Source organism: Suricata suricatta, chromosome X, assembly GCF_006229205.1.
Source record: "Suricata suricatta isolate VVHF042 chromosome X, meerkat_22Aug2017_6uvM2_HiC, whole genome shotgun sequence".
Taxonomy (NCBI): domain Eukaryota; kingdom Metazoa; phylum Chordata; class Mammalia; order Carnivora; family Herpestidae; genus Suricata; species Suricata suricatta.
This window is the reverse complement of record NC_043717.1, coordinates 50526723-50554358: the sequence shown is the minus strand read 5'-3', so window position 1 is coordinate 50554358 and position 27636 is coordinate 50526723. Positions and strand designations below refer to the sequence as shown.

Genomic DNA, 27636 nt, shown 5'->3' with positions numbered 1-27636 from the left:
TCTTTAGCATGTGAAAATCTCCCTGGAAACTTCCCCTGGACTTTAACTCCCCCAACCCCATAGGATAAAACCAGTCTCTCCTCATGGACTTGGGGCAGCTCTTCCTGCCCAGGGGTCCTGTCCCTGTGCTTCAATAAAATCACCTTTGTGCACCAAAGATGTCTTCAACAATTCTTTCTTGGCCATTGGCTCTGGACCCGACAAATCCCACTATCACCCCAAAACAGTTTTGTGATCTGCTTGAGTCAGGGTGGGCCACAGAAATCCAATTGTAACTTAGCCATATCCTACTCTGCAATTCAAATTTTCCAGCTATGTTCATCTTCCACAGGGTAAAGTCAGTGATAGGGCTCATGAGATACATGTTACCATAGAACGTAAAACATCTGGGCCAAACATTGAGTTCACAGTTGTGACAATACATTCAATTCCTATTTCTAAAAAGGAGTCATTCTTCATTGACTCCAAGTTTATAAGACAAGTTTTTTCCCATGTTACTAGAAAGCAATACACAACTATAGAGATTAGGCCAAAAGATACTCAGGAAAGAGACAATGCAAATTCTAATAACAGGAGGATGACACTATTAATAAAAAGTAAAATTCGATCAGAGGTACCTTTCTCCCTCACTCCCCCAGAGGCCTGTTTCTTTACTTAAATAAATTGTATACCACAATTTAAAAGGAGTTTTGATAACTTTTATAATAGTACAAAATTATCATAAAATTCATTATGATTAGAAGGTCATAATTATCTCTCAAATAAATAATCTCTATGGATATATATTTTTTTAATGTTTATTTATTTTTAAGAGAGACAGAGCATGATGGGGGGAGGGAGACACATTTTCCAAAGCAGGCTCCAGGCTCTAAGCTGTCAGAACAGAGCCCAATCCAAGGCTGGAGCCCAAAGCAGGGTGGGACCCATAAACTGGAAGATCATGACCTGAGCTGAAGTCAGATGCTTAACGGACAAAGTAAGCCACCCAGGGGTCCCATCTCTTATGGATATTTGGTAAGAAAATAAAATTACTACTGAAATGAGAAAAAGATGAAAACAATACAGAGCGTAATAACTTATTAAAGAGGATCTCAGTCGTGCTTTTAGAAGTGCCTAGGTTAATATTAATCTATCACTGTTTCACCTGATTACATTCAGAAATTGGTGTGTCCTAAGGTCTTCATGAAAATGAACATCAACTTGGTTTTATGGTAGGCAGACAAATATAGAAAAAAAATTTTTTTAGTCATTAGTTGAAAAAGCCATTTCTAATGTTTATTAAATTAGACTGGTAACCAGAGAATAATGCAGTTATGCTGGGGTCAGCATAATGGTATAGAAAAAAAAAGCTTGTCTTTCTGGGACAGGGAGAAACCCTTACAAATGGAGGTTTCCCTTATAAAGGAGTAGCTCTTACTAGACTTACAGAGCTTTTGCTGTACCTCCTGTTTCTTAAAAATAATAAGCTCAAAGTGATCCTTATGCCAAAGAGGCACATTTTGGGGTGCCATAGTCTGCTCCCTCTTGAGTCTGCCTGTGAGGCTTCAGATTCGTTTCATGGTCCAGAAGCTGAATTGATTGACAGGTTGCTTTGTTAGTTTTACTGAACCAGTCTGGGTCTTTTTTTATGGGAGAAGGAGCCAAAGCACTGGTTAGTCTTTACTGGAATGCAGAAAGTTTAAAGCACATTTGGAGTAAGTTAATGCTTGTAATGGGCACAGGTCAGTCATCACTGGGCCTCTCTGTGTGGCCAGAACCAGACGATGGCACTGTTGTCCTCTTCTCAGAGGCAGCCCACTGTTTGCATGTTGGTGATAGATGGGACTAAATTCAGTTTTCCTTGGGGCCTGAGGCTGCCTTTGGGGCTAGTGTGTTGTATGGGGTTAGTCTCCTCCATGCAACCATCATGACCTCCCTCTCCTGCCCAGTCACCTGCTGATCATCAGTAGAAACACCACCTCCAGGGCACCTGGGTGGCTCAGTCAGTTAAGTGTCTGCTGACTCTTTGTTTTCACTCAGGTCATGATCTCACTGTTTGTGAGTTTGAGCCCCATGTCAGGATCTGCCGTGACAGTGTGAAGCCTGCTTTAGATTCTCTCCCTCCCTCCCTGGCTTGTGTGCTTTCTCGCTCTAAAAATAAATATTAAAAGAAAAAAATGTAAACAAAAGGCTCCCAGGTGATCTGAATAGTCTTCAGCTGAAGAAATTCAGGCACACAAATTTAGTAAGCCACCATTGAATCAATCTTTGGTTCATATAGGACAGAAGGCCTAGAGTAAGACTAAAGCAATACTGTTAGCCAGAACAGGCAATGGGAAGATCTCCACTGGTAAGGTTTCGTCCATAAGTTCCAGCTGCAAAGAAGACACATGTTAGGTTAAACAGCAACTCCTCCCATAGCACTGCTGCATTTGCTCAGAGGAATCCTTGAGGCTACCAACAGCTATGGTACCTTGCTACAAGGGGCACTTCCTCCTGGACGAGGCAGGTCTCCCATTCTCCATTCTCCTGGCTCTCATCTTCCCTGATACAAACTCCTTCAATCTTTGATCCAGTCTTTTACCACCTTCCTTCCCCATGCAATATGAGCTGCCACTTTCCACCACACTAATTGGCAGGTGTAGGGAGTGGTTGGTCTGCTGTAGGACATCTTTAGCTAAAGACTGTGCTAGAGATTTTACATGTTATCTCATCTAATCTTAGAGTCAAATCCATGAGGCATGCCTTGCCCCATTTTATAAACGAAGCAACTGAGGGGCACTTGGGTGGCTCAGTTGGTTAAGCAGCCAACTTTAGCTCAGGTCATGATCTCACAGTTTGTGAGTTTGAGCCCTGTGTTGGGCTCTGTGCTGACAACTCAGAGCCTGGAGCCTGCTTCAGATCCTCTCTCTCTCTCTCTCTCTCTCTCTCTATTTCTCTCTGATCTCCCCCTCTCATGCTCTTGTAAGGATGCAGGTCTGAAACTGACTCCATGAGACAATAGAAGGGCACACATTGCCCAAGGCAGAAGGGACCACCCTTGTAACACCCAGTCAGGAAAGGCCAGCTAACATCTTTAACATTTCTAAGGACAGGCCTAAAGATGGAGGCTAAGACTAGTCATGCCCTATGTGAGGGTCCTGGGTCCACTCTGTGATTGGTCAATACTCTAAATGTTGTGATTGGGTCCCGCCAAAAGTAACAAATACTCTAGGCAATGTGAATGGTTAAACCTGCTATCAATAATATTGTATAATAATGATTGGATCACTGTACCTGTGTCACAATTTCCTGTAACTCCCCCTTCCCAAACTCATAAAAGCCCTACCCCGCCTTTGTTCGGGGCTCTCCGCATGGATCCACTGCCCTGGTGAAGTCTGTGAGCCCGAACTTATAAGCCCGTAATAATAAAGCCCTTTGCTTTTGCATGCGTGACTCAGTCTCCCTGGTAGTCTCTGGTTTTGGGGGGCGATATTAAAATCTGAGCATAACACTCTGTGTCTGTCTTTCTCAAAAATAAATAAATGTTAAAAATAAAAAGAAAAGAAATGAAGCACCTGAGTCTCCATGATGTTAAGAAACATGTAGCCAAGAACAAACTGCCAGTGGGACCATTATATAGTGGTTACTTAGCTGCCTTCCAATTTTTAATTTGTTGCTTCCTTTCTCAAAAGGCCATTTATATTCCTTGAAAATATCAGTAAAACTGACAAATGCTCAACTGATGAAGCAAACAAACAAACAAAAAGAATCAAATTACTGAAATTGGGAATGAGACAGCAGACATCACTAGTGACTATACAAATATAAAAAATACTATGAACAACTACATGTATACAAATTAGATAACTGAGCTGAAATGGCCAAATCCCTAGAAAGACAAAAATGTCCAGAAGTGATTGAAAAAGAAACTGCAAATCTGAATAGAACTTTAGCAAGTAAATAGATTAAATTAATAATTTAAAAAGAGCTCACAAAGAAAAGTTTAGGTTCTGACAGCTTTATTGGTGAATTCATATAAACATTTAAAGAGCAATTAACACCTATCCTTCACAAACACTTCTGTAAAACAGACGGCAAGAAATACTTCCTCACTTATTCTATGAGGTCAGTGTAACCGTAATACTGAAACCAGGCAAAGATATCATAAGGAAGCTATAGAGTAGTATCTCATGAATATAGGCATAAAATCCCCAACAAAATACTACCAAACTGAATCCAGAAACTTATAGAAAGGATTTTACACCATGAACAAGTGACATTTATCCCAGGAATGAAATGGTTAACATCAGAAAATCAGTTAATGAAATATACTATATGCATAAAGGAAAAAGACATGAATGTTTCAAAAGCCATAAAAACATACTGACAAAATTCAACACCCTTTAGTAATAAAAACATATTAGGAACTAATATGTTTAGTAATACTCAACATATTAGGAATGTCAGAGAACTTCCTCAATTGGATAAAGGGTACGTGGGAAAGACCTAGAGTTAATGTAATGCTAAATGATGAAAGACTGGAAGAAGCCAAGGTTGACTGCTCTCACCACTTCTATTCACTATTGTAGTAGAGATTCTATTTATGAAATTAGGCAATTTAAAAAAAGACATCCAGATTGGAAAAGAAGTAAAACTATCTCGGGGTGCCTGGATGGCTGAGTTAGTTAAGCATTTGACTTTGGCTCAGATCATGATCTCTCGATTTGTGGGTTGGAGCCCCGTGTCAGTCTCTGTGCTAATAGCTCAGAGCCTGGAGCCTGCTTCGGATTCTGTGTCTCCCTCCCTGTCTCTGCCCATCCACCTCTCTCACTCTCTCTCTCTCTCTCTCTTTCTCTCTCTCTCAAAAATAAATATACACTTAAAAAATTGTTTTAATAAAAGAACTAGCTCTACCTGTAGATGACATGATATTATATACAGAAAATGCTAAGGAATCCACAAAAAACTACTACAACTTATAAATGAATTTGGCAAGTTTACAAGATGAAAGATGAATATACAAAATTAGTTATATGTCTATATTTATAATAAACAACTAGGAATGAAATTTAAAAATTATACCATTGACAATAACATCAAAACCAAAATATACACAATAATCCAATTTAAATATGAGCAAAGGACCTAAATAGATAGTCTTACAAAGATGGTATAAAAATGTCTAACAGGTACATAAAAGGTGCTCAACATCATTAATCATCAGGAAAATGCAAATCAAAACTATAACGAGATGCTACTTCACACCTGCTAGAATGACTATTATCAAAAAGATAACAGATAATAAGAGACATAACAGTGAGGATGTAGAAAAAATGAAGCCCTTGTGTACTGTTGTTGAGAATGTAAATTAGTATAGCCACTGTTGCAAACAATATGGTAATTCCTCATGGAATTAAAAGTAGAACTACCATGTGAGGAAGAACAAATACTGTCATCTATACTACACAAAGAAATCTACACATTCAATGAAATCCCTATCTAAATGCCAACAATATTTTTAGTTTTTTTTTTAAAAATTAACAGCATTTTTTGAAAAGAACTAGAAGAAACAATCCTAAAATTTGTGTAGAGCCACAAAAAAACCTGAATAGCCAAAGCAATCTTGAAAAAGAAAAGCAAAGCTGCAGGTATCACAATTATGGACCTCAAATTATATTGTAAAGCTCTGTAAAAACAGTATGGTATTGGCACAAAAACAGACACATAGATCAATAGAACAGAATTGAAAACCCAGAAACAAATGCACAATTATATGGCTAATTTATCTTCAACAAAGCAGGACAGAATATCCAATGAAAAAAAGTCTCTTTGACAAATGGTGTTGGGAAAACTGAACAGCAACATAAGAAAGAATTAAAGTGTATCACTTTCTTATATCATACCAAAATAAATTCAAAATAGATTAAAGACCTAAATGTGAGACCTGAAACCATAAAAATCACAGAAGAGTAACTTCTCTGACATTGGCTGTGGCAATTATCTTCTAGATATGGCTCCTGAACAAAAATAAACTTTTGGAGCTACATCAAAATAAAAATGTCCTGCACAGTGAAGGAAATAATCAACGAAACTAAAAGGCAAGCTACTGAATGGGAGAACATATTTACAAATGATATGTATGATAAAGGGTTCATATTCAAAATATATAAAGAATATATACAACTCCATACCTAAACAACAAATAGTCCAATTAAAAAATGGGCAAAAGACATGAACAGAGATTTCTCCAGAGAAGACATCCAAATAGCCAACAGACACATGAAAAGATGCTCATCATCACTTATCATCAGGGAAATGCAAATAGAAACTACAAGGAGGTATCACCTCACACCTGTCAGAATGGCTAAAATCAACAACACAAGAAAAAACAGGTGTTGGCAAGGATGCAGAGTAAGGGGAATCTTCTTGCACTTGTTTGTGGAAATGCAAGCTGGTGCAGCCACAGTGAAAAACAAAATGAAGATACCTGAAAAAGTGAAAAATGAAACTACCCTATGATCCAGGAATTGCACTACTGGTTATTCACCCAAAGAATATAAAAATACGAATTCAAAGGAATATATGCCCCCTATGTTTATAGCAGCATTACAATAGCCAAGATATGGAAGCAGCCAAGTGTACACTGATTGATGAATGGAAAAAGATGCAGTATGTATGTATGTATGTACATGTGAGTGTATATACACATATGCACACGCAAAATGTAACACTAACTCAGCCATAAAAAAAGAATGAAATCTTGCCACCTGCAATGACATGGATGGAGCTAGACAGTATAATGCTCAGCAAAATAAGTCAGGGAAAGACAAGTAACATATGATTTCACTCAAATGTAGAATTTAAGAAAGAAAATAAATGAGCAAAGGGGAAAATAAAAGAGAGAGGCAAACCAAGAAACAGACTTTTCACTATAGAAAACAAACATGGTTACCAGAATGAAGGTGGGTGGCGGGAAGGGTGAAATGGGGATTAAAGAGTGCACTTGGGTCTCGAATTCTCCTATTCTCTAAACCACAGTGAGATACCACCTCACGCCAGTCAGAGTGGCTAAAATGAACAAATCAAGAGACTATAGATGCTGGCGAGGGTGTGGAGAGATGGGCACCCTCCTACACCGTTGGTGGGAATGTAAACTGGTGCAGCCGCTCTGGAAAACAGTGTGGAGGTTCCTCAAAAAACTATCCATAGAACTCCCCTATGACCCAGCAATAGCACTGCTAGGGATTTACCCAAGAGATACAGAAATGCTGATGGAGCACATGTACCCCAATGTTCATAGTAGCAATGTCAACAATAGCCCAAACATGGAAAAAGCCTAAATGCCCATCACCTGATGAGTGGATCAAGAAGATGTGGTATATATACACAATGGAGTACTACATGGCAATGAGAAAGAATGAAATATGGCCATTTGTAGGAAAGTGGATGGACCTGGATGGTGTCAAGCTAAGCGAAATAAGTCAGGCAGAGAAGGACAGAAACCATATGTTTGCACTCATAGGTCTAACAGGAGAACAGGAGAGACCTAATGTAGGACCAGGGGGAGGGGAAGAGGGAAAGAGAGTTGGGGAGAGAGAGGGACACAAAACTTGAGAGACTATTGAATGCTGAAAATGAACTGAGAGTTGAAGGGGAAGGGGGACGAGGGAAAAGAGGTGGTGGTGATGGTGGAGGGCACTTGTGGGGAAGAGCACTGGGTGTTGTATGGAAACCAATTTGACAATAAACTATTTAAAAAATAAATAAATAAAGAGTGCACTTGGGATAAGCACGGGGTAAGGTATGAAAGTGTTGAATATTGTACACCTGAAACTAATATAACACTGTATGTTAACTAGCTGGAATTAAAATAAAAAGTTAAAAAAATAGAACTATAATGTGATTCAGCAATCACACTCTGAGTATATATTTACAGGAAATAAAATCATCATGTCAAAGAGATGTGCAACCCCCATGTTCAAAGCAGCATTATTTACAATGGCCAAGACATAAAAACAGCCTAAATGTCCTTCAATAGATGAACGGACAATGAAAATGTGATGTGGTGTATGTGTATACTATTATACAGAATATTCTATACATATAATAGAATGTTGTTTTTCAGTCATAAAAAGAAGGAAATCCTAAGAAAATGGATAAACCTGAAAGGCATTATGCTAAATGAAATAAGACAGACAGAGGAAACTAAATATTGTATGAACTCACTTATATGTGGAATCTAAAAAAAACCCTCAACTCATAGAAAAAGAGAGTAGATTGGCGGTTGCCAGCCGCAGGGGATTTGTTGGGGGGGGGGAATACAAACTTCCAGTTATAAGATGAATAAGTTCTGGGATTGAATGTAGGATGGTGATTATAGTTAAAAAAACTGTATTGTATACTTGAAAGTTGCTAAGAGAGTAAATCTTGTAACTTCTCACCACTGACACCAAAGGTAACTATGTAAGGTGATATAGGTGTTAACTAACCTTATTGTAGTAATTATTTTGAAATATATGTATTAAAGTCATCATCTGTACATAACTTTACATGCCAATTACAATAAAGCTACAAATAAAATAAAGTAAAATAACTTAGAAGTAAATTTGACAAAAAATGTATACAACTTATACCAAAAACTAGAAAATATTGTTGAAATAAAGTAAAAAAGACCTAAATATCCAGAAAGACATTCCAGACTAGACTAGAAGACCTAATACCGTTAGGATGGCAATATTTCTGGGGTGCCTGGGTGGCTCACTGGGTTGAGCCTCTGACCTTTGGCTCAGGTCATGATGTCACCATTCATGAGGTCATACACAAGAGGCTTTCTGCTGCCAGCATAGGGCCCACTTTGGATCCTCTGTCTCCTTCTCTCTCTGCCCCTCCCCCACTCTCATGCACATTCTCTCTTTCAAAAATAAAATAAAAAAATTTTTAAAAGATAGAAACATTTCCCACATTGATCTACTGATTCAACATAATTCCTCTCAGAATCTTTGCAGAAACTGTCAGGCCAAGAGGCGCCTAGGAGGCTTAGTCGGTTGATGATCTCACAGTTCGTGGGTTAGAGCCGCCATACGGGTCTCAGCTGACATCTTGAAGCCTAGAGCCTGGAGCCTGCTTCACATTCTGTTTCTCCTTCTCTCTCTGCCCCTCCCCCGCTCGTGCTCTGTCTCTCAAAAAAAAAAAAATGTTAAAAAATTTAAAAAAAAAAGAAATTGTCAAGCCGATCTTAAAAACCATATGGAAATCCGAGAGCTACAGCAATTATGAAAAATAAAGTTAGAAAACTCACATTTCCTGATTTAAAAATCCAGGGGAACCAGGGTTGCTCAGTTAAGAATGTGACTCTTAATTTCAGCTCAGGTCATAATCTCACCTTTGTGAGTTGGAGCTACGCCTCAGGCTCAGAGCTTGCAGAGTGGAGCCTGCTTCGAATTCTCTCTCTCTCCCTCTCTCTCTGCCCCTCCCCTGCTTGCAAGAGTGTTCTCTTCCTCTCAAAATAGATGGATAAACTTAAAATTAAATTAAATTAAATTAATTCAATTAAGAAAATAAAAACTTCTTACAAAGCTACTAAGTAATCAAGACAGTGTGGTACTAGCATAAGGTTAGACATATTTACCAATGGAACTGGCCTAAGGATAGACATATAGATTAATGGAGTACAGTTGAGAGTCTAGAACTAAAACCTTACATTTAAAATCAACTGATTTTTCACAAATGTGCCAAGACCATGTCTCTAACAATGGTGCTGGGACAAGTGTACACCCACATGCAAATGAATGAAATGGGATCCCTTCTTGATACCATACAAGAATATTAATGGAAAATGGATCACAGACTTCAATGTAAGAGCTAAAATTATAAAATCCTTAGAAGAAAACACTGGAGTAAAAATCCTTGTGAATCCATGTTAGGCAATAGTTTCTTAGAAATGACACAAAGGCAGAGCAGCAAAAGAAAAACATTAATAAATTGGACATTATCAAAATTAAAACCTTTTAAAAATATTTATTTATTTTGAGAGGGAGAGAGTGTGAGCAGGGGAGGGGTAGAGAAAGAGAGGAAGAGAGAGAATCCTAAGTAGGCTCTGCACTGACAGCAGAGGGCCTAAAGCAGGACTTGATCCAGTCAAGATCATGACCTAAGCCAAAGTCAAGAGTCAGATGCTAAACCGATTGAGCCACCCAGGTGCCCTCAAATTAAAACTTTTTATGCTACAAAGGACACCATTAAGAAAGTGAAATAGCCCACAGAACTAGGGTCACATATATATAAAGGACTTGTATCCAGATTATATAAATAACTCTTACAACTCAACAATAAAAAGATGAATAGTTTTGCACACCTGGGTGGCTCAGGAGGGCATCAGACTTCAGCTCAGATCATCATCTCATTGCTTGTGGGTTCAAGCCCCAGGTAGGGCTCTGTGCAGAGCCTGAAGCCTGCTTCGGCTTCAGTGTCTCCCTCTCTCTCTGCCCCTACCCCAATCATGCTCTGTCTCTCTCTCTCTCTCAAAAATAAAATAACATTAAAATTTTTGTAAATATATGAAGAGCTCAATTAAAAAATAGGTAAAGAATTTGCACAGACATTTCTCCAAAGGAGATATACAATTAGCCAATAAGCACATAAAAAGATGCTTAATATCATTAGTCTTTAGGGAAATGCAAATCAAAATCACAATTGAGGGGCACCTGGGTGTCTCAGTCGGTTAAGCGTCCAATTTTACCTCAGGTCATGATCTCATAGCTTGTGAGTTCAAGCCCTGCATCAGGCTCTGTGTTGACAGCTCAGAGCCTGGAGGCTGCTTCAGATTCTGTGTCTCCCTCTCTCTACCCCTCCCCTGTTTGTGCTTTGTCTCTCTCTGTCTCAAAAATAAATAAACATTAAAATTTTTTTTAAATCACAATTGAAATACCACTTCAGATTCATTGGGATGGATATAATAAAACAGATAGTAACAAGTATTGGTGAAAGTGTGGGAAAAAATTAGAACCCTTGTATGTTCCTTGTGAGAATGTAAAATGATGCAGTCATTTTGGAAAACAGTCTGGTAGCTCCTCAAAAAGTTAAACACAGAGTTAGCATATGACTCAGAAATTCTACTCCTAGGTATATAATCAAGAGAACTGAAAACAAATGTCCACACAAAAACCTGTACACAAATGTTTATAGCAGCATTATTCATAATTGCCCAAAGTGGAAACAACTCAAACATCCATCCACTGATGGATCAATAAACAAAATACAGAATCCATGCAATGGAATATTCTTTCACCACAAAAACAATAAAATACTGATTACAACATGGATGAACCTTTAAATTATTATGGCACATGAAAAAGAAAATAATAAAAACCATGCATTATAGGATTCCACTTATATGAGATGTCCAAAAAAGTCCAAACTATAGAGACAAAGTTGACTAATGGTTTTTTGGGACTGGAGGAAGGGAAAGTAGAGGGAAATGAGGACTGATATATTAGTTATACCAATATGGGGCTTTTTTGTGACTCTAAAATTGATTTTCGTAATGAAAGTGCAATTCTGTGAATATATTAAAAACCACTGTACACTTTACATGGGCGAAGTGTATGGTATGTGAATTATATCTTAATAAAACTGTTGCCTAAAATAAAAACAGTAATGAGTAAAACTGCTGACACCATGTCATGGATGAAGGCAGGGCACCAAACTATACTACTGGCTATTGTATTCTTTATCACAATGCACTTGGGGGTAAATAAATACCATCTCACTTAAGGATTCTCTTAATGACAGGACGTCTGCGTGACTCAGTCGGTTGGGCCACTGACTTGATTTGGGCTCACTCAGGTCATGATCTCACAGTTTGTGGGTTTGAGCCCTGTGTTGGACTTTACTGTTGACAGCACAGGGAGCCTACATGGAATTCTCTCTCTCCTCTCTCTGTTCCTCCTCCCTTTGGCACTCATGCTTTCTCTCTTTCTCTCTCTTTCAAAATATTAATAATAAATAAACTGACTGAGCCATCCAGGTGCCCCTATCATTGTTATTTTTAAATAAATGAAAAAAAATTTAAAGGCTATTTATAGAGATCACAAGAAACTTGTAATGCTACATAACATACTATATTTCTATAACATATTACATCCTTCCAAACTAACTTCAGTTTCCTTGTAGAAGTTAAAAACTCTAATCATGCATTGGCAACAATTAAAATTCCTCTTCTGCCTTTCTCAAAAGGGTAAAATATACACAAAAATATTTGAGTGGCAGTGTTAGGAACGTAATTTATCTTATTCTTTATTAAGTTTTTCTTTCTAAAATACATTGCTTAAGGTCTTAATTTTAAAAATCTGGTTCACTGTATCTTGAATTGTATAATATGTTGCAAGATGGCCTAAAATGCTAATTCTAGATGTCACAGTTAACCCAAGTTTTGAAATGATTCTTCCAAATTATCTAGGTCATAAATCTATCCATTCAAATATTTATTGTACTCATTCTATATCACAAAGGCCCAGATATTACCAGCTAATAAAATACAATATTTGAATAAATGTTCCCATGAAATGATTTGCTGTAATCTTGCTACACCACAAAAGATATTTGCTAACTGGCTCCCAGGGAGAGTAAGAAATTAGTGGAATAATTTATTTCAAATCTAAGAGCTGTTTAGTATTAAAGCACTTTTAAAATTAAATTTTACTTTTCTCCATTATTCAGAAACACATTCCATTTCAGAAAATTTTCTTGGCTCTTTCTCTCCCTGGTAGTCACTGAAAAGACTTTTATGAAAATGCAAGTTTTCAGAAAAAAGCTTAAAAAGTAATGAATATTGCCAAACTGTTAGTCGCTTCTGTGTTCCAGTACCTATATATAAATTAAATAAAACAAAACCAAGAGGTTTAAAATGGAAAACTTTCCAAATTAAAGACTTCTTTCCCTTTTCATTTCCCAAGCTTGAGTTCCAAGTACTTATCCAATCTCTTTCAAGCTTTGACTCTCTCAGCATTCTGTTGGGCACAGCTATACAGCATCTAATAAAATTCCAGGCCACAGTCACTGAATAAATGAGCAAAGCTAAACAAATGGCATTCCTTATCAAATAAACACTAATATGATTGAGCATACAGCATTTCAATCTGTCAACATCTGCTCTATAATCGTATTTCCTATGTTATAAATATAGGACGAATGAACAATTCACTTTTATGGATTTACTGCCTCATGCTGCCTCATCACTGTATTTCAATTTTAGTTAGAGAAACCTTAACAAGAAAGTATTTATTAAATGCAGGAAGACCTGCATTATCTACAACCTCTTAGGAATGAATTATCCAAGTTGTCTACCTAGTTAAAGTCTTATGACTTTATAAACAAACATGTTTAATTTAATCTGATGAGTAGGAATCTAAACACAATAATCATTGCTTATTTTCATAAATGAAATAATGTGGATGATCAGAAATTAATCACTTTTGAGGAAATTGGGTCATTATTATGAACATCAATTACTATACTATGTTATAACACACCGATGCCATCAAGGCCTATTTAAGCAATATAGGGCTATTTAGTCCCACACTGTTGTGCATCCTTGGCTTGTTTTTTGGTTTTTCTGTCTCCTTCCTTACAGTCAGCTGTCCCTATCTTCTATGAGCCTTTTTAACATTTCTAAATTGCCTCTCCATAGCTGTTGGCTGGAAAATCTGATAATCATGATTTAAGCATAATGATGAGTAAATAAATTATGAGTGAGGATTTGAGGAGCTTACTCTATAAAGTACATGAGCTTAAGAGTATAAATTTTGTGACACATACTTTATCTGCACAAAGCCTTTTTTCTTCATCCTAGCTAGTTCTTTGGGGGAAGTTACTAGACCACTGAATTCCAGCTATATGATACCATATTTGACGAACCCTCCCTTTTACCATTGGAACAATTTATGATCTGGCAGAAAGTCCTTAGGCAGTTAAAACAAGGTTTGATTAAGATAAATCTACTTTTTCTGCAACTGAAGATTAAAAAAAATATAGTCTTTCTAAACTTGAACACTTTAGGATACCTAAGAGATAAATTGCATAGTGATTTAAGGCTTTGGAAGCATGACTGAGAAATCTGAAATTTCATATAAAACTAAGGATATAAATAGGAGAACAAATTCAATTCAATTCAATCAGCAAATGTTTATTCAGCATCTAGCATGTTCAAGGCATTATACTAGATACTACAGGGGATATAAAATGAGTAATACACAGTCTGTGCTTTAAGAACTTAATATCTAGTAGGCAAGATTAGATACAAATGACTAAGATAAAAGGCAAAGAAAGGTAAGGGATGTAAGAAATACATAAACAAGATATAACGGGAGTTCAAAGAAATGAGAGATTTAGTTTGAGGAGAAGGATCAGAAAATAACGAAGAGTTCCATGGAATAAATGGCATTCATGATGAGCCTTACAGGTTGGATGGGTTTTTAAGAGAAGAGAACAGGAGAAAGAGGCAACAGTAGTTGGCATCTCAAGCTGAGGAAAATGCAATCACTCATTCCACAAATATTTACGAGTGTTTCTTATGTGTCAATACTGTAGTTGCTGGGGACAGAGCAGTGAACACAACAAAAATTCCTGCCTTTTATGGAGCTGATATTACGTTGGTGGGGGTGAGGAGAGAGTGGGAGGGGAGAATGAGAATAAACAAAAATAGTAACAATAGCAGTAACAGTTAAAACATTAGAGCACTTGTGGCAGGCACTGTTTAAGTGCTTTACACATAAAATCTTTTCATCGTTGGGGCGACTGGGTGGCTCAGGCAGTTAAGCATTGGACTTCAGCTCAGGTGATGACCTTACACTTTGTGAGTTTGAGCCCCACATTGGGCTCTGTGCTGACAGCTCAAAGCCTAGAGCCTGCTTCAGATTCTGTGTCTCCCTCTCTCTCTCTCTGCCCCTCCCCTGCTCCTGCTCTGTCTCTCTCTGCCTCTCAAAAATAAACATTAAAAAAATCTCTATGACATAGATTACTATTCCCACCCCCCATTTTCAGATAGAAAATGGGGACACAGAGGTTAAATATGTGCCCAAAAGCACAAAATGAGAATTGGAATCATAATTCAAACCTGGAGTGTCCATGCTGTAGACTCTGTGATCTTAACCATTATGCTATGCCATATAAGCCTGATCTATAACATGTTAGATGTCAATTTAGACACTTTATTCAAGGAGCAATCAGCCAATTTATTTGGAATATATAAGGGAATAGAGAAAGACCGAGCTTAAGAAATAGGTTATGCTCATATTATGGAGGGTCTTGAATATATGACAGAAGAGTCTGCCTGCTGAATTAAGTGCACTTGGAAGTCACTGAAGATGGTCATATGATTAGTACCTCACTTTATAAAGGATAAACTGGAGTGAAGAGAAAGGCTAAGAGAGGAAATCAGATTTACCACTTAATATTTTTATTAAGACTATTGACATAGTCCTGGTGAAAAGTAATTAAGGATAATAATGTAATATAACAGGGAACATAACATAATAATTTATGGGAGTTCCAAGAAACTAGAATAAAATGCACCTGCACACACATGTGTGCGTGCACGTGCACACACACACATACACACACACACACACACACACACACTATATGAAGGGGGAGTGGGTGGGAGAGAAAGGGGTGATGGTCATGGTGGGGGGCACTTGTGGGGAGAAGCACTGGGTGTTATATGGAAACCAATTTGACAATAAACTATTAAATTAAAAAAAAAGAAAAGAAAACCACATTCTCCTCCAGTTCAGGCCAAAACCTTGCAGTCAGTGTTGACTCCTCATATGCCCTCTCAAAAGCAAATCCAGAATCCAACAATTTTTCACCATTTTCACCACCACTACCCTCGTCCAAGCCATCATCGGCTCTCACCTGTCTTAATGCAGTATCTCTTTACTTAGTCCCTGTTTCTATCCTGGCCCGACTACAGTCTAGTCTCAATCTAGCAGCCAGAGCTTTCCTAATAAAAAAGTCAAATCAGGTTGCTCCGTTTCTCAAAACTCTCCAATGGCGACCCATTTCGTTCATAGTAAAAAGCCAACATCCTTACAATGGCCTACAAAGCCCTACATGGTCTGGCCTCTCCATTTCCCTCTTTGACCATACCTTGTACTACTCCTGTTTTATTCAGTCAGCTTCATCACACTGGTGGTTTGCTATTTCTGGAACACTTATGTTCTCTTCCATCTTAAGGCCTTTCAGTTGCTAGTCCTTCTGCCTGGAATGCTCCACTTTTGCCCTCCCATATCTGTCTGGCCTTTTCCTGACCTCTCTGCTTAAATGTCAGTTAGCTCTCTTAGAGGATACCATTTCAAATTGTGCACATACACACACTGTCCCAATCTTCCCTATCCAACATCCCTAATTTTTCTCTATAAAACTTTCATTATCTGGCATTCTATTTGTACTTATCTGCTTGTGTGTCTTCCTCCATTAGAATATCAGCTAAAATATGGCCAAGATTTTTGTCTGGTATCCTTGGCGTCTCATCAAACGGTGCCTGGCATATGATTCATTGTTGAATGAATGAATGAATGAATGAATTCAGGAAAAACTAAATGAAAGAAATAAGGGACACTGCAAAATTAGAATTTATATAAAAGGACAACTGATGTGATGGATTGAGCAAGGAAGGAAAAAATGATCAAAATGTCTCCATGGGTCCAGATTCCAGGGATGGCAGTAGCATTATCAGAGATAAAGTAGAGGAAACTGATTGGAGAGGGAAAATTAATTCATTGTTAGACATGATAACATGATATGGAAGCATTAATAAGAGATGAAGCAATGCAAGTCTAGAGCCTAATAAAGAGGTCAAAGCTAAAGATATAGAGATAATATTGTTGAAGCAGATAGAATTGAACCATGGGAAAGGCTACATTTAGGAGGTTCAAAGAAAAAAATTCAGTCAGGGAGGTAGAAAGAGAGCCACAATAATGTCATATCATCAACCCAAAAGAGAAGAGAGTTTCAAGAAAGTAATAGTAAATTTGTATTAAATGTTGCAAGAGAAGTCAAGAGGGTTGATTTGGTAATTAAGAAGCCATTGGTGACCTTTGAGAAGTGGTGTTTCATTGAAGTGGCAAGGGTAGAAGCCAAATTCTAAGGCATTTAAAAATGAAAGGTATAATTATTCTAGTAAGCTTAATAGAATAAAAATGCTCATAGTCTTTTACCTAAGAACTTCACTCTTTGGAATTTATCTCAAAAAAATGGTTTAACAAAAGAATGACAGCAAATAAATACATGAACACAGGAAGACATACATTTCATTGTTGACAGTCATAATAAAAAATTATAAACTATTAGAAATATCCAACTATAGGAAAATAGTCTAGTAATTGATATGCTAAAATAATAAAATAATTGTTAAATATAAAGAATATGAAGGAAAACAGGAAATGTTTTATATGTTAAGTAGAAAAATCAAAATATAAATGTAAAGCATATACTATTTATTTATTTGACATTTAATCATGGAGCACTCCCAAATATTACAGGCACATACTGCATTATATGGTAGCAGACAAAACAGGCCTTTTATTCTCATAAGACTTAATCTGATCAAAACTATGAAAAAAATATATATGCAAACAGAGAAAAGTATACCCTCAAATGACAAAAGTTGTTATGTTATGATGGTAGGATTACTCTCCAATATATTTTTCAAGAAAAATATATTTCAAGAAAAATAGCAATTTCCAATAAAAAAGAGGAAAGTAAATATTTATAGCAATGAAAGGGAGAAGAGAGTCGAGAGGGTGGCTTGAGGAGAAGCAGGTTTTGAAGAAATGTTTTTTAGAAAAGGAAACTTGAGCAAGTGCCAAGACAAAGGAGATAGCAGAGAGGCAGAGATTAAAATCCACACATCTTCTTACTGAAAAGGCTAATTTAACATATCCATTCCGAGAGCTCTTCGGATTCCTTGGAAAATAGTTTGAATAGCCTAGAATAGCTGTCCTAGACCAGACATCTAGATATGTCTCTTGTGAATGCTAATAAAGATCCCATCTTCTATCTTAACAAAAAGCTTGATTCAGATAAATTTCGTAGTAAAACTACTAAACATAGAGAAAATAGTTACTGAACATTATTAGCTCTCATGAATTGCTTCAGATATAGAATGTATTTTCCTATTTCACTAACTCTAAATGATTATTTAATGATATTAAATGATTTTTGATAGATTAAAAATATGCTGGGTGTGGGGTGTATTTTTATTACCATTTTAAAGGAAGATAACTTAGTAAAAGTGTATTAGCACACCTAATACACTGAAACTTCTTAGTTCCTTAGCCTCTTCATCTCCAATGACTTTCTCTTCCATTCCATGTCAGTCACCCACATACCACACCTTGGAAATTATTATCACCCTTTACCATTCCAAAATCACTAATTCAAACATGACACTCTCTGACCACAACCTTCAGGGTTGCTGGTTCAACTATTCCTACTATCACCATTTTTTTCCCAGCTCAACAAGATCTCTAATCCACTGATCCTTTCTCTATTCTCTCCTTCTTCATTGGAATTTTCTTCACTTCCTTCCTTCTCCAGCTTAGGTTCCAGAGTGCATCACTGCAATAACACTATCACCAAACCCACAAATTTCTTGCCTCATTATGATGTTGTTAATAAGGATGATGACACTTCTGTGTTCATATAGCCAAAGTCCAACCATCAATCATTACTACTATCTATCCACTTTCGTTTTTGCATTAGTATCTAGTAGTATAGGGCAAAGTCACACAACAGGCAGGTGGAGCCTTGAACACTGCTCACCAATCTTGTTATTTCTCTGGTCAATATATTATTTTTCACTTTCTAGCACAGCTTTTTCAAATTTTCTCCACTCTCCTCAAACCTTCAGAGCACTAACCCCCAGCTCTATCCCTTTTTAGAAATTGGCCTTGCCTCTTACTTCCTAAAAGAAACAGACCACTAGTTCCTTAAGGCTGGCACATAACAGGTACTCAAATATCTGATAAATGGGGGGGGGGGAATAAAAACATAAAAAGAAGAAACAGTTGGCATGATAACCTTAAGCAATGCACTTCCTTTTCTCTTGGCCTCAGTTTTCTCATCTCAAAAAAGTATGTACATAAAATTATCTAAGTGGCACCCAGGTCTAAATATTATGGCAGTAAAATTTAGATTCACATGCCAGGACTTATGAATACAACCTCTCCAGCAAAGACTGTCTTAAAAGTGTACAAACAGTGGCCAAGAAATACCCATCTTGTGTTTGTTTTCCCAATTGGGGGAAGTGCTGCAACTCATTGTTCAATAAATGTTTACTGAGTTTCTTCTAGGTGTTAATATATATGGGAGAGAATAAAGGCTCTATTAAGACCTGGGCTTTGCTTTCATGGAGCTTTCAATCTATGAGGAGAAAAAAAAGATTTTAAACAAATATCTCTAATAGGTGTCAAACGAAGCTCCTTAAAAAGACTAGTGATTAAGGGCATCTGGGTGGCTCAGTTGTTGAGGGTCTAACTTCAGCTCAGGTCATGGTCTTGCAGTTTGTGAGTTCAAGCCCTACGTCAAGCTCTCTGCTGTCAATGCGGAGTCTGCTTCAGACTCTGCTTCAGATAGTCTGTGCACCTCTCTCTGCCCCTGCCCCACTCATGCTTTCTCTCTCTTTCTCTCTCTCTCTCTCTCTCTCAAAAATAAATAAATCCTTAAAAAAAAAAAAGACAAGTGATTAATGACCTAGCAATTCTTATTGCTTCCCAGTCAACCATGAAGAACTCTAAGGGCTGTCAAAAAACTGTCACCTCCTAAAATACAATTTAAAAGCATGTGTTTCTTGCAAGCCCTGAGACTATTCAAAGCTACAGATAGGAGCAGGTAAGTAGAAAAATGTAGAGCTAGTCTCGACTTATTAAAATGTTTTCCAAATTTCAAGACGGCCTTTACTTTTAAAATGTTTTCCAGTGGAGGGGCGCCTAAGTGACTCAGTCGGTTAAGTGTACGCCTTTGGCTCAGGTCATGACCTTGTAGTCCGTGGGTTTGAGCCCAAGTCGGGCTCTGTGCTGACAGCTCAGAGCCTTGAACCTGCTTCAGATTCTGTGTCTCCTTCTCTCTCTGCCCCAACCCTGCTTGCACTGTCTCTCTCTCTCTCTCTCAAAAATAAATAAACATTAAAATTTTTTAATGTTTTTCAATGGAAGAAACACCTTGGAAATATTATTTAATATACTACACAAATTTTGTAGTCAATGGAATGATCCTGAATATATCAGCTTACAGAAAAAAGAAAAGGGTGGAAAAAAGAAAATCAGTGCTGACATATCCATTCCTAAGACATGGTTCTTACCTCAGCCATGCGTCAAAATCACCTAGGGAACAGGAGGAGGTGAAAAAAAAAATCACCTAGGGAATTTTTTAAAACACACATTCTTTTTTCTACCCCATGCCCCAGGCCTACTCATAGTCTCTGGGTTCAGACCCAGAAATCTGCATCTTCAAAACTCCTCAGATTTTTCTGATGGTTTTCAGGTTTGAAAACCAAAGTTAAATCATTTAGACTGTTCACTACTCACAACCCCACAAAAATTTCTGTATTACAGGATACCAAAAGAAATTATTGATTTGTTGCTAAAAATAGATTTCTTTAGGCTAACAGTAAAGTAAATAAAATTTACTATGCAATAGAACTGTATTTTAAGAGCCTTATGCACACTTTATAATTATCAGTGTCCTTTGCATGATTGCATATGCTACATTAATGTCCACTTTATATGAACTGGAGCATAATTTTTAAATATGTTAAATGATTAGCGATTTATAGTTCCTATATGTTTGCTTTTAGACCACATTGTCAGTTATATCTATGATTTATTTGATGCTGGGTCTTTGGTCGGGAACACAACACCCCAATTATAATATTGTTCCTGTGGGAAAATAAGATCCATTTCATGACACCATTTGCAGGAACACCACAGTGATGAAAATCAGAACCTGCCTATAAAAGTGTAGCTCACTTTTCACAAAGGTATGTTCCTGAAAAGTGGTAGAAACTGAATTTCATTTTTGTTTATTTATTTGGGAGAGAGAGTTGGAGCTCCTGCTAGCGGGGGAGGGGCAAAGAGACAGGGAGTAGAAGGAAAGAGAAAATCCCAAACAGGCTTCTTGCTGTCAGCACAGAGCCCAAGTGGGGCTCCATCTCCTCAACCATCACAAACCACCGTGAGATCATGACCTGACCCAAAATCAAGAGTCAGGAGCTTAACCCACTGAGCCACCCAGGCATCCCAGGTACAAACTGAATTTCTATCAGTCAAGTCATTTAAATTCTACCATGGACTTGCTTAACCTAATAGGAACCCTTTAGTAAAGAAACACTTTGAGAAAAATAAAGCTCATTTTATTTGCTCTGAAAATTTTGATTTAATACATAGGAGACATATTAAAACAGGGCGCAATAATATTTAAGTAGAAGCTAGTCTAGGTTACAGTGCAAATGGTATTTTTCTTGAATATCAACCTGTAGATCATATACTTTCGAGCCAAAAAAAGTAATCACTGAATCTCCAATACAAGGTGGTTATCTTTTGTAGTGCTGTGCATTAATCTGGCAAAGAATGTGGATGGCAAATCTGTTTCTTTGTACTGTAAGAGTTAAAAGGATCAGATTACACATAAATGCTCACAAAATATTCCTGTGAGTGAGTGAAAAAGGCAGGTATAAGAATCCTTCTTTTTCTTTTTAAGATATATTTTTTAATGTTTATTTATTTTTGAGAGAGGAGAGCATGAGCAGGGTAAGGGCAGGGAGAGAGGGAGACAAAGAATCTGAAGCAGGTTCCAGGCTCCAAGCTGGCAGCACAGAGCCTGATGCAGGGCTCGAACTCACAGACTTGGAGATGAAGTAGGACCAATGCTTAACCAACTGAACCACCTAGGTGCCCCAAGAATCTTCCTTTTTCAAAAAGAGAAACATAAGCACAAGTTGATTTGTGCAGCTTTAATGGTGAGGACTTCTGAAATGCAGCTAGGGAAACTAAATGCTAGAACCAACTGAATAACCAAGAGTCATTGGCTCTAATGAAGAATGCTGCTCCAATTATCCATTTCCTAGGGCAGAAGAAGAAGAGAATAAGTCAGAAAAGGGTGCAAAAGTAGTTAGTAAACTTTTAAGTACTATGCAAATAGAGAAAGCAAAGTTCTCATTTGATAGTGGGGGTTGGGTATAACGGTGTTGGGGATTTGAGGAGTGAGAAAGTATGAAAAAAAAGAAAACCTAGGAAAAATCTAGAAACCAAAGGGAGGAAATGGACTGGAAGGGCAGCACTAAGGGTCTAACTTGAGTTTTGTGGTCATGAATTGAAAGTGAGAGCAGAAGTGTGGTCATGTGTTTTTTTTCCCCTCCAGCTTCTTTCAATGCACAGGTACAAGCACTAGGTAGGCAGAAAATTATCAAAATTGTAATTTTGCCAAGTGAATAAAAATAAGAGGAGGGGGGCCTGCTGGGTGGCTTAGTCAGTTAAGCAGGGGATATGATCTCAAGATTCATGGGTTCAAGCCCCATGCTGGGCTTTGGGCTGTCAGTGGAAAGCCTGCTTGGGATTCTCTCTCCTTCTCTTCATCCCTCCCCCCTCCCCTATTTACACTCTCTCTTGCTCTCTCTCTCTCAAAAATTAATTAATTAATTAACCACATTAAAAAAAGTAAGTGAGCAGAGTGGCACCTGGGTGGCTCAGTTGGTTGAGTGCCTGACTTCAGCTCAGGTCATGATCTCAAGGTTCATGAGTTTGAGCCCCTTCTCAGGCTCTGTGTTGACTGCTTGGAGCCCGGAGCCTGGTTCCAGTTCTGTGTCTACCTCTTGTCTGCCCCTCCCCCACTCATGCTTGCTGGCTAGTGCGTGCGCCCTCTGTCTCTCTCGCTCTCTTTCTCTCTCTCTCTCTTAAAAATAAATAAGCATTAAAAATAATAATAAATTAAAAAAATAAATGAGAAGAGGCAAGGGGGCTAAGGGTATATGTATGCTAGGGGCCTGAATTAGAGTGGTGGTGGTAGAAATAGAAGAGGATAAGACTTAGATTCACTGAAGATCAGATTGGTAGGATTTAGCTAAAGTGCACGAGAGACTCAAAAAATACTCCAACATAGGTTTTAATCAGGCAACAGCATGTGAACACTTGTTGCACACAAAGTCCTGCAAAGGTGGGATTTTAGAGGTTAGTTGTAGTCCTAGATTTCCTCAGGTAGTGCTGAGCAACTAGAGATGTGGAGACAAGGCAAATACCTGGCAAACAGTGGGCTCCAGGGAAATTAGGATAGGAAGGCAAAAGTAATTTTGCCTGAATTGGCAATAGATTTGATGGTGGGCAAGGTAAGTAGACAATGGAGTTGATTATCACCTAAGTGATAGGTGGAGAGGAAGATGGACTCCTAGGACAGGATCAATAATGAAGAATGGATAAATAGGACAGGGGAGCAACATAATTTAAATCACAAAGTACAATAATATGCATTCTAATGATGTAAATAATGGTGGAGAACCTTCTTAAGATGGAAGGAATTCAGACACATAGGGAAAATATGTGGTCAAAAATCCTTCAAATTTACCCAAAGATGATCACTAAAGGTAGATATTACCATGCTAAGAAGGAAATGATGCAGAACAGAAGACAAAACTGAGAGTCTGAAGACCTAGCTTCTAGTCCAAGTTGAGTAATCTGACCTTCACTTTCATTATTTGTAAAAGAAAGTAATGATAACCTTCCCACATATTCATAAGGTCTGTGCATTGGAATGTAAGGCCTGTACACTGGGCAGGGACCTTCACTGTCCTGTTTCCTAGTGTATCTCTAGCACTCAGCTGGGCAAATAGCAGGAGCTTATGAATATTTAGGTGAATGAATACAGGAAAGTACTTTTATATCCAAGAATGCTACACAAATATCAAATATGGACTTTTCTTCTTAATAATAATTCACACAAATGAAAGCTGATTCTATTATAGTAACACAAAATTTTCTAACATTTTTATATATTTTTAAATACTATCTGTTATTTATTTCTTATAAGATAGTTCTGAATTGGCAGTAGCTTAACAGGGCAGTTGGAGGGTTTAAGTGTTCATTCTAAAATTATTTCCTGGACCAGCTTCATGGAAGCCAGGCAAAAGGTCAGACAGGAATGATGAACTCTGAATAGTGAAGCTACTTTCCATTGGTATATTTAAGTTGGAAGCCTGCTAAAAAAAGGCAATAAAAAGGATTGTGTGGTCACATATGAAATATGTTGAGAAGTTTAAAAGCTCATTTTTTTAGCTGTACCAAAATCATGTCCATCCTGTCTCTAATGATCCCTTTACCTCTTCTACTTGCCCCTCACCCCTAGTCAATTCCATGAATTATAATTTCTGTATCCTCTTTTTCATTAATAGGTTATATTTATTGTTATATATATTATTTTTATATTTATTTTAATAATTTTTATTTTTAATATGCTTTCATTTTTATACTGTACTGTATATATTATGCCTTCAAATTCTTTTTTAAGTTTATTTATTTTGAGAGAGAGAGAAAGACAGCAAGTATGAGCAGGGGAGGAACAGAGAGAGGGAGAGAGAGAGAATACCAATACATAGCTGGATGTGGGCCTTGAACTCATGAACCAAGGGATCATGACCTGAGCCAAAACCAAGGGCCTGATGCTTAACCCACTGAAGCCACCCAGGTGCCCCAAGCCTTCCAATTCTTTGATAAATTACTAAATGGAAGGACTTCATTAAGATTACAATATATTAAGCCTGCCAGTTTCTCACCTCCTCCTGTCTTTTCTCTCCTTATCTAGCATATTCAATGATCTACCATTATTATCACTCCCTCAATGTCCTTGCCTCCCTCACCCTGTCAGTAAACTACTCAGGCAAATCCTTGATCCTGGATAAATTCGACCATTTACCTGCTCTGAATTTGCATCTGAGGAGCTGAATGTTCTTCGAGAAAAATCTCACAATCTTGCTCAGAAGCTGAATTTGAATTTATGAGCACAGACATCAGACAAGTACTAAATGCTGCCTGTTTGAAACCCACTCTTTTCTATATAAACCTTATATTCCAAGACAATTATTTTATATATTTTTTTCTTTCATCAAACCTCTCCTTCCACTCTTCTCTGCCCTCTACCCTTATGATCTTACCCCACACTTCAATGAGAATGGTACCATCAGAAGTGGGCACTCACCTCTTCCCACCCCCAAATCTGTCAGCTGATTTCCATCTGCACAAATTTTTTCTTTCTTTTCTCCTGTTCTAGTGGATGAACTTCTCCCTCTCAAAGGTCAGACCTCCCACTTGTACCATGTACCCCATTTCTTTCCCTGCACTGATGTGGGGAACAAAGACATAAAAGGAAAAGTAGATAAAATTAAATTTCCTTGTAACCTGCAGTTCATTGACAAATACTTGAGGCTGGCAGAGTAAAACATTTCTCCAGGAACTCCCAACTGTTATAATGTTTATGCTCTGCTAAAGGGAAAATCAACTTCAAATTTAAAATAGCTAGGCCTCCAGGATCCTGTGAGTCTTCTTTAGCAAACTAAAGTCCTTTTGGAAACTTCCCTCTCTCTTTACCTCCCCCCAACTCTATCTAATCAATTGTTCCTCACAATCCAAGGTCAGCTCTTTCTGCCCACTGGTCTAATCCCCATGCTTTAATAAAACCACCTTTTGCACCAAAGATATCTCAATAATTCTTTCCTGGGGCACCTGGGTGGCTCAGTCAGTTAAGCATCCAACTTTGGCTCAGGTCATGATCTCGCAGTTCGTGAGTTTGAGCCCCATGTCTGGCTCTGTGCTGACAGCTCAGAGCCTGGAGCCTGCTTCAGATTCTGTGTCTCCCTCTCTCTCTGCCCCTCCCCTGATCATGCTCTGTCTTTCTCAAAAATAAATAAAGATTTTTAAAAAAGGATTCTTTCCTAACCTTTGGTTCTGAACCCTAACATTTTCACATTATGCATCACCTTTCAAAGGCTTTACCTCTTTGGTTCTCATGCATTGTCAGTCTCTCTTTCTCTATAGATTAATCTTAGGCATTTACATTTAAAAAATCCAAACTCTTTGTCCCCACCAACCTCTTACTCACACTAGGCTCTAAATACACTGGCATCCTCTTGTACCTTGAACATGCCAAACTCTCCTGTTTTAGGACTCTGCACTTACAATAAATAGAATCCAAATTCTGCTGCTAACTATGTCTAGGAAGATATGGATCCTCTTGCCTTTACAACCTCATCTAGCATTAACTTTCTACCTAACTCACTATTTCCCAGTCACACTGCTCATTTTTCAGTTTCAACATTCCAAGATCTTCCTTGCTTCACAACATCCACACAGCGTTCTCACTGTGCAACCTGGGGCCCCCCAATCCTCTTCTGATTCTATGTCTCAGTATCAATGCTACCTCCTTAGCAAGCGCTTCTCTGTTCATTCTAATTAAAGTAAGCCCTCCCCTGTTATTCTCTCACAGCCGTTTGTAAACATATATCTACATATATATTGGCTATCTCTCTCATTAGACTATAACTTACATCAGGGCTGGGACACCATCTGTTTTGTTCGTTTCCATATGCATCTAATACATAATATTTCATATACACTAGAAACAATAATAGAAGGAATGTATGAATAAATATCTATCATTTCTTTTTGATTTTCCAATATCTTATGAGATAAGCAATGTGTTCTTATCCTATACTATAGGTACAGAGTCACACAGCAAGTAATAGAACTAAAGTCATCTAACTCCAAATTCAGTGCTCTTGTTTTATATTACCTGACCAAACAGGGAATGCTTTCTGTTGTATGAAACAAAAACTATAATAAACTCATTGAGTTACATTTCCCATAAAGATGCGGTAACCCCAACTCCAGTTCTTTGGTTTGAAGGATTTTGCTGAAATAAGTACTACCTCTTTCCTCACCCTCAAAAAAAAAAAAAAAAAAGACTCTACTTCACGTACAAAAAGGAGACAAAGGAAATGTTTGCGTATTCACTTTGCTTATTTCATAGCATGTAATATGGTTCTACTGGGAAGTTTGCTATAAGCTAATAAAAGTAAAGAAATAATAGCCCTACCTTTTAAATTTGTCAGTAAGTAGGTTCTCAATATCTAGACCCCAGAAAGATGTCACAATTGCATTGCTTACACAAGTTAAAGTTACTATTTTTTCTTTTGACCCTGACAACTGAACTAAATAGACCAGGCTATAACTTACCAATGCTCACATTTATATGCACTCAAAATTCACTGACACCATTTCAGGAACTATCATACACATTATCTAATATTCTATTTTATAAAAATTCAAAACATAACTAGCTCTTTGTATTGTTATATGTTTTGATGTGCTTTATACATAAAAGGAATAGCTATTATTTGTTAAGGGCCTACCAAGTAGTAGTCATTATTCTAGGCACAGGGGATACAGTGGTTAAGAAGAAATAGTCCTTGCATTGAAGCTTATGGTCTTTGTCTTCCTAAGGTTATTCACTAGATTTTAGAAAACAGAAGAAGAAAATCACTTATTAAGGGTATCTACAGAATCTACAATTCTGAAGCCAAATCCAGTATGCAGGTTCTTTCCCCATGTGAAGCAATTTTCTGACACCAGCTGGATG

General features: G+C 37.5%; 1 protein-coding gene and 1 pseudogene across 6 annotated transcripts in view; both read right to left on the bottom strand.

Moving 5' to 3' along the window:
- LOC115284268 overlaps positions 1-2497 on the bottom strand; it is a 9267-nt pseudogene extending 6770 nt beyond the window's left edge.
- Positions 1-27636, bottom strand: part of EDA (ectodysplasin A) — a 477575-nt gene that overhangs the window by 400859 nt on the left and 49080 nt on the right. The gene's annotated exons all lie outside the window — the stretch shown is intronic.